The sequence below is a fragment of the Chrysemys picta genome, chromosome 12 (assembly GCF_011386835.1).
Source record: "Chrysemys picta bellii isolate R12L10 chromosome 12, ASM1138683v2, whole genome shotgun sequence".
Taxonomy (NCBI): domain Eukaryota; kingdom Metazoa; phylum Chordata; order Testudines; family Emydidae; genus Chrysemys; species Chrysemys picta.
Genome location: NC_088802.1, coordinates 43,443,175 through 43,454,918, shown reverse-complemented (window position 1 = coordinate 43,454,918; position 11,744 = coordinate 43,443,175). Strand labels below are relative to the sequence as shown.

The window sequence follows — 11,744 nt, the reverse complement described above, 5'->3', positions numbered from 1 at the left end:
GATTCATAAAAGTGCACAACAGAGTGTGTTTCATATTTTTCTATGATCATTAATACTCCTTAGGGATGAAGGCATTACACACTGAGGCACTGTGACGAAGAAATTAAACAGGACAGCTGCCTACCCCACATGGGACTTTCCCAAGGTAGAGATTTTGGGCTAGAGTGGGTCTACCCAAATGCACTGCCAGCCCTTTATCTTTAGTGATGAACACATGCATAGAACTAGAAGTCATGTAGTTTTCATTGGCAACAGTCCCAAACTTCTCAGGTTTCCCTTACTTGCAGTCCCCTGCCTCAGTGGGGGTCCTCTCTCCACCCCACCATCTTCCTTCATTATAACTAAAGCTGATATCTCCTTTCTTGCCATCATGCATGCTAACTAATGCTTGTCCATCCTTCTTTAACAACTTCAGAGGGGAAAAGGAAGAAATCAGCAAGTCCTGATCTGTGGGTTACAGAGGAAGATAGTGTGTTATTTGTTCTCTTGGGCTCTGTATTTCAAGCTAGGACCCTGTATACAACTTCACTGGGATTAGCCTTCGGTTTATGTCAATGAACTTGGCACGGCTTTCTAGTGGCACCTCTGAGATCGGTTGGGTGTATTAAAGCCCCTTGGGCAGCCAATTGTGCATGGTCAAAGACTGGTTCTGCAAAGGAAGGACATATCTCTGAGAGAGGAAAAAAAGCCACTCGACCACGAAGGGACTCGAACCCTCAATCTTCTGATCCGAAGTCAGACGCCTTATCCATTAGGCCACGCGGTCACCTCGACTACAATCTTCACACATAATGGGAAAGAGCATCCCTGTCACCTGGCTCCTGCTCGGAAGAGGTTTTACTCATCACTCCAGATGCTAATACAGAGCGATAGGGCTGCTCCCGGCACACACAGCTTGACCAGTCACCCACCCACATGCTCACCCAGCGCCCAGCTTTGCTAAGGAGACCAAGGAAGACATTTTTGCCCTGGTGCAGCGTGGGAAGAAGGGAAAATACCCTCTCCACCGTGTGCCTGGTCTGCACGGGCATTCCGGGGGAAGGGGCGCCTGACCTGCGAATAACTGGGGGGGGAGGGGGATGGAGCTGCCCTTTGTGGTCCCTTCCAGTCCGACGACCTGCTTTGCTCCCCCACGTGCCAAGAGCATCCTCTGCCGCCATCATCGCTTCTGGAGAGAGCCACAGACCAGCTGCGGGAGCCTATCCTAGAGCCGCTGTCCCCGGCCCGCTCCACCCAGGCGGCTCGCTCCCTGCTGCTCTTCGGGGATTTTTCCTTCCCTTCCCAGTCTCTCTCTCCTCCGCCTGGAACAGCAGGCACGTACACGGGTGCATCCCACCTCCGCGTGGCCCCAGATCCTGCATCATCTTGTGTCCCTCCCTTCCCCGCACATCCCTGGGAGTCCTGGATGGATACCCAAGGCCGGCAGGAGTCCCAGGGCTCAGACCCGGCTGGCCCGTGTCCACACTCTGCCTCCAGAGCCAAGGAGGAGGGCAGGAACCGGGCTCCCTCACTGGAGAGAGGAGCAGATACAAATTTTTCCAGCAGCCCTGACCTGGTGTATAGTGGGGGTGCTGAGAGCCATTGAACCAAACTTGACTCCTGTATATCAGAGGTTCTCAAACTGTGGTCCATGGACCACCAGGGGTCCATGAGCTCCATTCAGGTGGTCCGCGGATAGTTCCCTCTAAGGCGGCTGCACATGAGAGGATGAAGAGCCACCCACCTAATTAGTGGAGTCGTGCAGGTGTGGCTCTACTAATTAGGTGCCTGGACCCTGGAGAAGACGCACACGTACAATGAGGTGGTGGCCTTGGGGGGAATAGGGGGTAGGTGGGAGGGGGAAGTGGGGTGAAAAGAGGGGGTGTGGGGAATTTGGGATGTGCAGGGCTGCGGTAGCCAGAGAAAGGGTTGACTTTCCCCAACTCCAGGGCTGCGGCTGCCGGGGAGAGACCCCCCTCCTTCCCAGCCCCAGCTCGGGGAGAGCCATGGTGGGGCAGAGAGGGCACATCCAGCGCATTAGAAAGGTAAGACTACTGATATTAAGATACGAGTTGTGTGCTTTTATTTGTAGAACAAAAAACCTTTATTTTTTTTAATATAGTGCTTTTATCCAAAGTGCTTTACAATAGTTAGCTAACAGTACAAACAACATGTGGAAAGATCATTAAGTGGTCCGCTGAGACCCTCAGCAATTTTCAAGTGGTCTGTGAAAAAAAAAAAAGAGTTTGAGAACCTCTGCTGTATATGATGAAAACAACTTCAAGCCAGAGGGTGCAGCACCACCCCTAGTTCCAGCACCTGTGCACCAGGCAACTAGAAGCTGCGAAAGCCAATCCACCCTTTTAGCCCCATGACTTAGGGTTTGTTCACTGCACAGCTGTTGGGGGGGGTGTTGGGGCTGCTATTCAACACATGCACCCCAGGAGCTTTGATTCTGCTGGGTGAGGTTGCACCATCCTAGCCCCCCGAATTCACCCCTTGGTTGTTACTACACTGACTCCCAGAGGTGGGGGATGGAATCTTGCCCATGATGTTCCGGTTTATGGTGCTCCTGGGACTCACCCTCCTTTCCAGCAGAACTCAATTTAACCTTGGCCATGCATGGGCTGTTAGAAAAATGAAACTAGACAAAGGCATCCAGGCCATGGGGGAGAGCAGAAAAGACTGGTCCCAGCTCCCCCTGCTTTAGATCAGCCTCTACAGGGGAAGACGCTCCTGGCTGGGCACCTCCTCATCCCGATCCCAGCCCATGGAGGGCTGGCCAGGCAGCGCGGAGAGGGATCAAGCCGTGGAACCCCCGGTGACCTGTACCCCTCCTCTGCTGCAGCTGGGGGGAGTGAGGAAGTTCAGCCTCCAAGATCCAGCTCGGTCAGAGACTTGGGCATTCTGGTGGTGGGGCCCCCCCATTGGGGAGCTTTGCCAGAAGCAGGATTTGGCTCCATGGATTACAAATACCGAGGATTTGAAGGGGGGGGCATGGAATGCTACAGAGACTGCCCTAGAGCCTGGCTCCACTGTGGCACTTAAACCCCACACACAGTTAGGGTGACCAGATAGCAAGTGTGAAAAATCGGGACGGGGGGTGGGGGGATAATAGGAGCCTATATAAGAAAAAGCCCCAAATATCGGTACTGTCCCTATAAAATCGGGACATCTGGTCACCCTACACACAGTATATTTACATATATACACATATATCCAATTGAACCTCAGACATACAGGCATATGAGCCAGCTCTGTTTGCTAGATAATAAACTAGTGAAGGAGCAGCCGTGTTCAGCATGGAAGGATCTTCCACATCAAACCACAGAATGCAGAGACAGTCAGGGGGACCATGGCAGGCAAGGGAGAGCTTTGCAAAGTCTCACTAACTACCAGTCTAGCCTCTCTCTCCACAACACCTAACAGCTCCTCTTCCCACAGCTTTTTACTTTTCAACGGGGTGTGTTTTATAAGAAGGATCTGGGGTCATGACCTTGGGGTTCCTAAGCTTTGCATAGCCTGCAAAGCACAGAAGTTGGGGATGCAGGGAATCTGAGGTCAGGAAGGTGGTGCTTTAGAGCTGCACCATGTAAAGCAGCGCTGGGCAGTTGTGAAGGCGCCAAGCGTCTGGAACCTAAACAGTGCAGGGAGTGGACCAGCAGTGAAGAATGGATGTCAGGACACAGCTGGCACTTTAATCAGAGGGAACTGTGGTGGATAAACTGCCAGCACTGAGAAACCATGTAACTTTCTTACCAGGAAGGTAGTTTGTTAACTTCATACAACTTTAGAGCTAGGTGATGTTTTTACAGCAAGTGATTGACTTTTCAGTTGGCTGGCAGTGCTCAAAAGATAAAACGGTTTTCTTCCAAATCTGAAAGTCATGAAAATTTCAGTGAATCTAAAATGTTTATTTCAGAGCAAACAAAACATGTTCAACTCAGAACATTTTGTTCCCAAGCATTTTCAAAGGGCTACATTCAGAAGAAAGCCAAAAGACAGCCATCCTTAGTTCCTAAGGCACTTATCTGAGATATGGAAAACCAGGGGTCAATTCCCTGGTGGCAGAGTGCAACGACAAAGCTGTCCAATAAGCAGCAAGACACACTTTGGAAAGAATGTCCAAAGAATGTCATAGACATGCCTCCAACGAGCATAGATTCCATTACCAGCTCTTCCCTCTTGTAACTCTCTGTTGCTTGGAAGCCAAAGAGATTTATAATGGGCTTCCCTAACCAGGATCCTTTGCAGGACCCTCGCCTGTCTCTGGGTGACTTACAGCCCATCCAGCCAACCAGCTCTCTTTCCCCCCATTCCTGGTTTGACAAGAGCAGGGCCGGCTCTAGGCACCAGCAAAACATGCTGGTGCTTGGGGCGGCACATTTTTAGGGGCGGCATGGTCAGCGCCAGAATGCCGCCCCTAAAAATGTGCCCCGGCTGCCCTAGCTCACCTCCGCTGCTGCCGCAGCTGGCGCACCACGGCGTGTGAAACAGCTGATTCGCACACCGCTGCTCACCCTCCCTCCCAGGCTTGAGAGCCTGGGGGGAGGAGGCAGGGCTGGGAATTTGGGGAAGGGGCAGAGTTGAGGCGGGGCCGGGGGGTGAGGTAAGAAAAAAACGGGGTGGGGTGGGGTGGCCAAAATTGATTTTGCTTGGGGCGGCAAAAATCCTAGAGCCGGCCCTGGACAAGAACTAGCTTCACCCCATTACATCTTCAGTACTTTCACACCCCATACATTTTGAGGTGCCGCACTTTTCATAGGGTGTTCCCTTTGTTTCCCTTAGTCTCATTAGCATCACATTAGTATCTAGGTAAACATGTTCCCATGGTAACTTGCAGTAAAAGCAGAACTTTATAGTCAGGTGTCCCCTTGTGGTCTAGACTGGTAAAGAGCAGCATATTTTCCTGACCATCACCTATTGGCATATTCTTTACATAATCTTGTAACTTGACTGGCACAGGGGTAGTCTTAGGTCACCTACTCATATCATGCCTCCTTAAGCCTGAGGCGTAGCATGGTTAAGCTAAACTCTTAAAAGCCTTAGCCTGTAGGCCTTGAATATTACAGCCTTGCTTTACTTATATACCCAATACACACTCATCCAGGCCCACCAACAGAAATTCCGGGCCCCAGGGCCAGGGCCGTCCTTGGGGGGGTGGGACCCAGGGTGGAAGTGACTAATCCATCACTGCCGGGGACCCCCCCTCCAAGCATGGGGCCTGGTCTCGCACGCTTAGGTGTCCTGTGGCCCACCTGGGCCCCTGGGCAATTGCCCCCTTCCCACCTCCCGTCAGCGGGCCTGCACTCATCACTCTTAACTACTTCTCAATCTCACACTCCTATGATGCTATCCTACTTGTATCTCTACCTATACCTACAACCCAAATCTATTTCTCACACATTCATTACATATGGACTAACAGATGAGTTTGCCTAACAGATGAGTTTGCCTAACAGATGATAATAGATAACACAGTTAAATGATACAATGAACCAATTGGCTACATAATGCATAGGCCAAATCACCCCTAATGTAACTCCACGGACTTAAATGATTTTGGAGCTGAAACTGTATTCTGCTGTTGCCTCACCACCTTCTGCCAAAGTCACCCCGGGGGGTCAACCACAGCAAACATGTAGAAGTTAGAGGGCTTTTTTTATTGAAGAAAAGTGACATAAAGGGAAGTGACGAACCCTCACTGGGAATTAGGGCTAGGAAGTTCTAGGGAATGATGTCTAGGTGCTGAAATTGTCTGCTCAACCCACAAAAGGTAAAAAAGCTAAGGGTGGGGTGAATGTGTGAAAGAACTGATGGTTTAGAAAATGGAGAATTTCTACCGCAGGGTCACTCACGCCCCCTCTCCTGAACAGCCTACATGTGAGGACAGGAATGCAGAGAGATAAAAGATCATCTTAATTGGGCAGTGTAGCCCCAAATGCTGCTCTGTCAGACCAGTGAAAAGCCAGAGTGTCTCAATTTCCAGCGAAAACACAGGCAGGTCAGTGGAGTTGCATCAGATTTAAACCCAACGCATAAACATGCGCAAGATTTGGGCTTTAAAGGGCTAAAACTTTTAGCTGAATCCTTCCTTTTTATCTGCATAATTTTTTTTGCGGGGGGGGGGGGGTGAGGAGGCTATGGGGTTAAAGCAAATTATTTCTACCATACATCAAATCTATTAATGGTAATTTGACAAGCTGATCCCAAGAGCCACCTGAGTGCATTGCACCACTATCACTGAATTCTTCATTTAAAAAAAAAAAAGCCATCCATTATTCTATACCGCTACAAAGATCAACAAGAAACCATGTGGCAGGGAAGTTTTTAAATACTTACAGCTTCCTGTTCCTGGGCATGTATCTTGTCTGTTTGTGTCCCCACAGGCTCAGGAACCTTTAGTGCATTGTACTGTAAATTCAAAAAATAAATTCTAAACATGTTGCCTCTCAATTCTATTAAAAGCCCTGCATGCTCCCAGAGCTAATATTTCCCCAGTAGCCAGACTAGTGCTCTTTGGCAGTTGGGAATCAGCAGAGAATAGGAAAGCTCCGACCATATATTCTTTCCTCAGGCCACTTCTACACCTACAGCCAGGAAAACCTATACAGGCTATAAGAGAAAAAGCGTTAGCTTTATGCCACTGGGATCCCCCTCCATTAAAATGACCCTTCCTATGGTTAGCTATGCCAGCTTTGGGGCTGTTTTGTGCTAGCAGTGTGATGTAAAGCAGCTGCACACCACAGCACAGGACCTGAGCCAATACCTCCTAATAATCTCTCCTAGCAGTCTGCTAGAGAAAAAGTTCACAGTTCTGTGTCTTGTGCATCAGATATGAGCAGCCTCCACTTGGATTTCAAAACAGCAGCAACATGTAATTGAGGACGAGAATCTCACCTTCTTTTCAAACTCATCCACCATGCCAGCCTTAGCAACTGCAGTCTTGTAATAAACCCAATCAATAGCCGGGGGCTTTTCTGGCAAGGACGTCAACCTGTACAGGTGGAGCAGAACAGCTGATAGAACGACCCCCAGTAATTTCAGAGAGCTCCCAGGTCCAGTTGTCATGGGATAAGAGGGAAGGTCCTTTCATGGACTGAGAACTGGTTAAAAGACAGGGAACAAAGGGTAGGAATAAATGGTAAATTCTCAGAATGAAGAGGGGTAACTAGTGGTGTTCCTGAAGGGTGAGTCCTAGGACCAATCCTATTCAACTTATTTATAAATGATCTAGACAAAGGGGTAAAAAGTGAGGTGGCAGGTCCACACCGGGCAAGTCTGCAGTATCCATTGCCCCGCCCATCATCAGGCCCCAGGGTAGCAACTATGCTAATTTTAGTTGACAATATTTTCAGTCTCCTTGTTAATGCGGAAATGGCAATAAAGCAGCCACACAAAATTCTACCTGCCTACATTTGCCTTTTTTGGACTGCAGGTGTGTGTGTGTGTGTGGATGGGCAAGTATAATACTCTCCGTTTTTTCATCATGAACACTGGTAGGAACGGGCAAGGAGAGTTTGTGAATGGGATGGTTTGTTTTCATTACAGTTTTGCAAGGCTGACAAAGGGTTTAAAAAAAAGAAAGATAAACATGGAAACCACTTCAAGTCAGGGGGTGCAGCAAAGCACCCCTTGTTCTCGCACCTATGCACCAGGCAACCAGTGGCTCTGAAAGCCAATCTGCCCTTTTAGCCACATGGCTTGGGGTTTGTTCACCACACAGCTGTTGGGGGTGGGAGGGGTCGCTATTGAACACATGCACCCTGGGAGGTTTGATTCTGCCGGGTGGGTTTTTGTCAGCATCTCTGCTGCGTGAGGTTGCACCATCCTAGCCCAGTGAATTTACGCTTTGGTTGTTACCACACTGACTCCCAGGTGGGGGATGGGGAATGCACTAGGGGTGGAATATGGCCCATGATGTTCTGGTTTATGGTATTCCTGGGACTCGCCCTCCTTTCCAGCAGCGCTCAGTTTAACCTCAGCCATGTAGAGGCTGTTTGGCTTGTTTCATCTTTCCAAGGCACCCAGGCCATGGGGGAGAGCAGAAAAGGCTGGTCCCGGCTCCCCCTGCTTTAGATCAGCCTCTACAGGGGAAGACGCCCCTGGCTGGACACCAAGACTCATCCCAACACTGGCCCACGAAGGGCTGGCCACACAGCACGGCAAGGGGCTGAGCTGGGGAATCCCCCTCCCCTGGTGACCTGTACCCCTCCTCTACTGCAGCTGGGTTGAGCGAGGGCGTTCAGCTCCAAGATCCAGCTGGGACAGTGAGCTGGACATTCTGGGGGTGGAGTCTCCACCCTTGGGGAGCTCTGCCAGGCTCTAACAGGAGCAGGATCTGGCTCCATGGGTTACAAATGCCGAGGATTGTGGGGGTGGGGGGGACAATGCTACAGAGGCTACCCTAGATCCTGGCTCCACTGTGGCACGTAAACCCCACATACTGTATATTTACATATATACACACATACCCAATATAACCTCAGACATACAAGCAAATGAACCAGCTGTGTTTGCTAGATAATAAACTAGTGAAGGAGAAGCCGTGTTCAGCATGGAAGGATCTTCCACATCAAACAAACAACCAGAGAATTCAGAGGCAGTCACGGGGACCACGGCAAGCAAGGGAGAGCTTTGCAAAGTCTCACTAACTACCAGTCTAGCCTCTCTCTCCACAACACCTAAGAGCTCCTCTTCCTACAGCTTTTTAGTTTTCGACAGGGTGTGTTTTATAAGAGGGATCTGGGGTCATGAGCATCTGGGGTTCCTAAGCTTTGTATAGCCTGTGAAGCACAGAAGTTGGGGATGTAGGGAATCTGAAGTCAGGAAGATTGAGCTTTAGAGCTGCACCATGTAAAGCAGGGCTGGCCAGTTGTGAAGGCGCCAAGCCCATGGAACCTAAACAGTGCAGGGAGCGGACCAATGGTGAAGAATGGACGTCAGGACACAATTGGCACTTTAAGCAGAGGGAACTAAGGTGGATAAACTGCCAGCATTGAGAGACCATGTAACTTTCTTACCAGGAAGGTAGCTTGTTAACTTCATACAACTTTAGAGCTAGGTGATGTTTTTACAGCAAGTGATTGACTATTTGGCTGGCTGGCAGTGCAGAAAAGATAAAATGGGGGTGGGGGGTTCAAAACAATTTGAAAGTCATGATAAATTTCAGTGAATCAGAAAAGTTTATTTCAAATCAAACAAAACTTGTTTAGCCCAGAACATTTTGTTCCCAAGCATTTTCAAAGGGCTCCATTCACAAGACAGCCATCCTTAGTTCTTAGGGCACTTACGTGAGATATGGAAGCCCAGGGGTCACTTCCCCTGTGGCAGAGTGCAGAAGCAAGGCTGTCTGATAAGCAGCAAGACCCACTTTGGACAAATTTAAAAACAAAAAAGCCTCAATTTGTTTTGTATAAATAAATCCGAACGACAAGCAATACCTTCCATGGGGGACTATGGGGTTAAAGCAAATTATTTTTACCACAGTATTGGTCCCGTAACATCAGATCAATTAACGGTAATTTCCCGAGCTGATCCCAAGAGCCACCTGAGTGCATTGCACCATTATCACTGAATTCTTCATTAAAAAAAAACCCCAAGCCTTGAATTATATAAGCTTCCTCCCTACACTGATTAATATCAAAGCACCAGCTACACCTCAGCTGATAGCCACTGGCAACTATCTGTAGCATCAGCTGTACCATTTGCTTCACTAGGCAAAGGAGAATGATGTGGGAATTCTTAGCTATTCTCACTTTGTCTATGGCAACAGGTAAGTTAAATTGTAGTAGGATCAGGGGAAAACCAACCGGATTAACCATGAGGAATTTATATTCTCATACATGGATGAGGAAGATTAAGACGGGCACCCTTGTCTGCCAGTGTGAAAGGGGACAAAGATCTGACAGTGGTTTTCTAGCAGCGACAGCCCAATGCCCTTTATCCTCTGATGTATTCATATTCCATAGGCTGGGTGTGTGGTGTATGCGGAGATCCTGCCCGGGATTGCTCTGATAAATGAATTTGGAAGTAACCAGACTTTCACTTTATTTCCACAGGTGCTGCCGCAGAACAGCTCTGTAGGTACGATGACATTATTCAGTATCTGAATATTTCCTCTGAAAAGCCACCCTCACTACATACAATACCCAGGAAAAATTGGAAAGAGCCGTTGAAAGTGCGGATACAATTTCTTCTGGTGTCCATCCTCTCAGTGGTAAGGAAACAAACGTCTTTATTATAGTAGGAAATATTGTGGAGATTGAAAAGTTGAGGCAGCTGATGATTCTAAAGTGAGTGAGTGACTCTTCTCTCACTCATACCAGTGCAAATCAGGAGTAACTCCACTATTACTGCCACTGACGTGAAAGGGCAGAGCCCGCACCTTAGGTCTTCTTCTCCAGACTTTATGGCTCTGGTTGGAAAGTAGAATCCAGAGCAATGTATGGTTGGAGGTGCCAGGTGTAAAATAGTTTGTCACATCTGCACAAATGAGAGGGTTGTTTAAAATTGCTTTAGTGCTCATCACATGTTGAACAGGTGTCACATTAAAAGGAGCTCTAAAAGATCAAAGTCCAGGGCAAGAATCATTTCTCTACCAGCCTCCTATCCTCTTTTTAATTGGCCTGTTAAGCTGCATTGTGTTGCCAAAGCACTGCAAAGTTGTCCAAGAATACTCAGAAATTTGGCCCTTGATTTGCATTTCATCTGAACTTCTCTCTTTTTCTGTTTCCTCCAAAAAAAAAAAAAACCTCTTACAAGGGAAACACCTCTGCTTAGCCTGGGTAAAGGAAACCCACGTTATTAGCCGGTGTTACAGCACAGTGGAGTTGCGGGAGGGGAGGAGGAGAGACTTGGTTTTGCCTTCCTTATACATCAGGGTTCAGATTCTGTAGACTCGATTTCCCTGAGCCATGTTGCAATATTTCTCCTGCTCTGGATCCTCTCCCAGCACAGATTTACATAGCCTGGTGGATTCTATCAGGCAACTATTTTCTCAAACATTGAACTTTACCCTTCCAATCTACACCTCAGTTAGTAAGACCAAGAAAAGTACGTTATTGGTCTGCCCTGATTTTCTCATATCTCTGACACCCATCACGCCATCATTGTAAGAAAAACGCTGAACAGCCTCTAAGTTCTGTACCTACCTTAGTAAATGAAATCATGATAATCACTTTCCCATTTTGTTTCTCTAGTCTGAAAAGCTTCAAACTGTCACCGTCTATTTCTTAGTGATCATGGTAGGAGCCTTTTTCTGTAGAATCAAAGCTATTTCCTGTGTGCTGTGAGTCCAGAAATTGTTTCCATTCTGTGATTTTTCTTTCTTCTAGCGGTGGAAAAATGTCTTCATGACTTGGAATCCTCAGGATTTCTGTAACATTTTCGAACTCGTTCAGCCAGTGGATACATTTTGGTCCCCATATATCACAATTCTTGAACAGTAAGACACTCCTTGACTGACTTCAACTTGCTTCCGTAAGAGGGATAATTACAAGGAACATGATTGATGCCACTGAAATCAATGGGACTAACTCATCTGAGTGAGGATTACTCACATAAGCAAAGGTTTTGCAGGACGGATTGGGGGGGGAGGCGGAATAGCTAAGAATCAATTAACTGATCTCATAACAATAAGAAAACATTCATTAAATAAAATGGGGTTTTTTAGTCCCTGAGTGAGGGGGCACTAGTAGAGCATGGGCAGGCAATGGGAAATCCGACAGACAGGGTAGCCAATCAAAAGGAGACAGACTCCAACA

The 11,744-nt window shown here is 48.0% G+C and overlaps 1 non-coding gene across 1 annotated transcript; it reads right to left on the bottom strand.

Annotated features, from left to right (window-relative positions):
• Positions 1-693: 693 nt before the first annotated feature.
• On the bottom strand, positions 694-766 carry TRNAR-UCG (transfer RNA arginine (anticodon UCG)). The gene has a single exon. It is a non-coding gene; the product is annotated as a tRNA-Arg (tRNA).
• Between the last annotated feature and the right edge of the window lie 10,978 nt (positions 767-11,744).